The following is a 3,789-nucleotide window of genomic DNA, read 5'->3' on the forward strand; positions in this document are numbered from 1 at the left end:
GGTGCTTGGAACTTTAGCCTTTTAAAAAGACTATTTTTAGTCAGACTAAAATAAGTAATTTGGATCCAAGCACCCTCTTAGTCCATGTTATTATTACCTTTATAATGGTTAACATATCATGCAAACTTTCATTTATTTATTCAGATGGTGACTCATTTTGTCTCGGGTTCCTTAATGTTGCGATAACGTATTCTGTTACCGCGTACGCATATTAGCGTTGAGGTGTCTAAATCTAAGTTACTCCTACATGCCCACCCTAAAACACTATTCCCTTCGATCCATATCACTTACCACGGAGTACACCTTTGTAGTAGCAACATTGCCAAACTTTTCGTTGGCAGATTACTAACCGCAAGAGATTCAGACGAAGTGCAGACTACTGATTCCATGGACAGGAACCGGACACACACGGCGCAGGGACGCCGAGCCTACCACATCGTGCGCCGAGAGAAGCTTTTGCGCAACGGCGTTCATGCTCGGCCTCCTGCTGGGATCATCCTCCACGCACGTGACCGCCACCTCCAGCATCACCGCCGCCTGCGAGCGGTTGAAGTCGCCGAGCAACCGTGCATCCACGAACTCATCCAGCCACGGCGCCGAGCGCTCACCTTGGCATTCCAGCGTCTGGCCCTGGAACCACGCTACGATCTCCTGTAGATCCACACGTGCCTGCTCATCACCTCCGGGCACGCCCTCCACCGCCGCCCACTCGCTGACCCTCTGCCCACGGAGCAGCTCGAGAAGCACGACGCCGAAGCTGTACACGTCGGCCTTCCCGGTGATCGGGAGGCTCAGCGCCCACTCCGGCGCGACGTACCCCCTTGTTCCCTGGACACGGGACGGCGCCTGGCCGCACGCGTCCTCTTCCCGGCTGAGCAGCTTCACCAGGCCGAAGCCGGTGATCTTGGGCTCCAGGTCGGCGTCCAGCAGAACGTTCTCCGGCTTCATGTCGCAGTGCAGGATCCACTCGAGGCACTCGTGGTGGAGGTAGGCCAGCCCCTTGGCGACGCCGACGGCGATCTTGTACCTCGACGGCCACCCCAGCGCGGGCTCCCCGCCGAAGAGGGCCTTGGCCAGCGAGCCGTTCTCGACGTACTCGGAGACGAGGAGCCTGTGCGAGCGCTCGGAGCAGAAGCCCCATATCCGGACCAGGTTCATGTGGTTGATCCGTCCGATGACGCTCAGCTCCGACCGGAACACCTCCTCGGCCTGCGGCGTCGTCGCCTCCACCAGCCGCGTCACGGCCACGTCCCGGCCGTCGTCCAAGACGCCCTTGTACACCGCCCCCGACGCACCCCTCCCGAGCTCCTCGCCAAAATCGCAGGTAGCGCTGGACAGTTCGTCGTACGTGAACTTCCTGAAGTGGCTCATCGCCAAGGTGTAGCCATCGTCGTGGACACGTTGGACCGCGGCCGGGTCGGCTCGGAAGACGAACAGGTAGCCGGCGATGATGACGACCGCTTCCACGACGAACAATCCCCCCAGGAAGCTGTACAGGTAGACGAACTTTATCTTGCTGCCGCTGTAGTTCTTTAGGTGACGGGAGGGCGAGTAGCCGACGTTGACGTTTCGTTCTTGCGTGGTGCTGCAGCCATGGCCGTCGAAGCGCAGGCCCAACACGGACGACAGGTTGAGCTTCTTCTGGACGCGTGTAGGCACCTTGAAGTACATGAACTGAATGGGGTCCGAGCTCCGACGTTCCACAGAGAGGCCTTCGTGTAGCAGAAGCCAGCTCCCCCCTTCTTGTAGGCGAACGCCTCGCATCTGCAGTCGTCGATGCACAGCTGCCGGCACTCGTCGATGGTGGCCATCTGGCGGAACTTTTTGTCGAACCCCCAGTAGTCCACGTTCGCCAGCTCGGCGAAGAACACGTCCTCGCCGCACTGGATGTCGAACAAGCGCCGGCAGCCTTTGCTCCAGTCGCCGGGGTCGCTGGGCACGAACCCCTCGGGGCACGCGCACGCCGGTCCGGCCAGCCCGTACGCGCACACGCCGTACCGGCCGCAGATCCCGTGCACGCTGCACTGCCGCGAGAGCGCCACCCACGTGACGCGCCAGACCCCGCCGGCGGCGGCGTCGAGGCTGTACGCCCGGAGGTTCCCGTCGTAGTCCAGCGTCAGCCGCCGCATGACTTGCCCAGCGGCGCCCATGTCGGAGGCGGCGAACCGCAGATTATCGCTCCCCGAGAAGCGGCCGCGGTCATCGAGGCTGCCGAGCCGGCTGCTGTTGAAGACCGTCCGCTTGTTTTCCACCCACGTCTTGAAGGGGCTCGGCCAGTAGTTCATGTTGATCTCCGGGCCGTCGTACACGAGGTTGAGGATGTTGAAATTGTCGAAGTAGAAGCTGTAGTAGCCGGAGGAGGTGGAGCCCCTCGCCTTTGCCGACACGAGGCGCGCGCGCCGCGTGATGAGCTGCCCGGGGTGGAGCGTGTCGGTGGGCCAGTCGAAGCTCTGCCACAGGGTGCGGCCGGCGGCGTCGGACACAACAAGGTTGCCGGTGTTGAGCAGCTGCGCGCGATCGGCGCCGGTGCCGCTTGTGTTGGTGCTCCACGTGGCCAGCCCGTCGAAGTCCCGCAGCACCAGGGTTCCATCCCCGAGAAGCTCGGCGCGGGAGCCCATGCCGTTCACGGGGGCGTCGCGGTTGGCTGCCCACGCGAGGGTGCGCGGATCGGCCGAGGCGGTGAACCAGATGGCGAATACGTAGGCGTTGGTGGCGACGCGGTGGAAGCCGCACGAGAAGCCGCCGCTGGGGGACACCAGGGCGTCGTCCCCCACGGCGATGGAGCCGCGGCGCCACAGGATGCTCGTTCGGCGCTGATCATCGCTTGTCGCGAGAGCAACATGAGGCAAGGTCGCCGCAGTGGTGATCACTAGGAGGATCGCGAGCGCTCTCATCGTGATACCACCAGCTCGCGCGCCGTGGTGTTTGTTTTCCCAGTGTACATGTGCACGGGAGATAAGCTCGTCGAGTTTTTATATATGCTGGTCTGGTCAGAGTCAGACGCCATTGCCGTTATGTTTTGGCGCCGTAGCAGCCATGGACACACTTGCTTTGCGTAAGACCAGCGTCAAGTACATGGACTTGTGGATAAATAATTCCATCTTAACATTATGTACACGTAGGAGTGCATTAGCAGCCCACTTGCGTGCGTTTGTGCTTGACCAGCAGCCATTCTTGTTGACAGTTGACTCGGCGGAAGTCAAAGTATTTGCGAAAGAAACACTAACACACAAGCAACATGCATGACCATGTCAATGAACATAGACTTCCTTAATTCTTATATACTTGGCATTACAATGGTTTACTATGTCTCAACCTTATGTAGGATGATTGCTAACATGGAAGAGAAAGAAATATGAAAGAATTTTTCCTTCTCTTTGACTAAGAGATAGTCTCTTCAATTATATGTTTATTATTTGCCTGTCATACCCTATCTTTTGGAAGTCTTGAGAGCTAAAGGTTTTGGTCCAAGGTGGGGAGCATGGATTTCCTTTATATTATCGTCGACATTCTCAAGAACTCTCCAAAATGGTGCTCCTGGTCCGCCTATTTGGCATGGTCATGGTCTTCCCCAGGGTGATGCTCTTTCATCGCTAGTGGGTCTTTTAGATGTCTTTACTCCGAACACTGTGTCATAAAGGCTTTCAACTTACGTCGACGTTGTTATTGTCTTCCAATGGCGGAGCTATATGTATAGCTGAGGGGGTTGTGGCCCCCAGCCCAACACAAATCCTTGAAGGAATTTTTTTAGGTGGATATAATTTGGACAAAGTATTCTTATTAGCCCCC

General features: G+C 57.9%; 1 pseudogene; it reads right to left on the reverse strand.

The window, feature by feature from the left end:
* Positions 1–360: 360 nt before the first annotated feature.
* On the reverse strand, positions 361–2,894 carry LOC119329139 (annotated as a pseudogene).
* Between the last annotated feature and the right edge of the window lie 895 nt (positions 2,895–3,789).

This window comes from Triticum dicoccoides, chromosome 7A (genome assembly GCF_002162155.2).
Source record: "Triticum dicoccoides isolate Atlit2015 ecotype Zavitan chromosome 7A, WEW_v2.0, whole genome shotgun sequence".
Classification (NCBI taxonomy): domain Eukaryota; kingdom Viridiplantae; phylum Streptophyta; class Magnoliopsida; order Poales; family Poaceae; genus Triticum; species Triticum dicoccoides.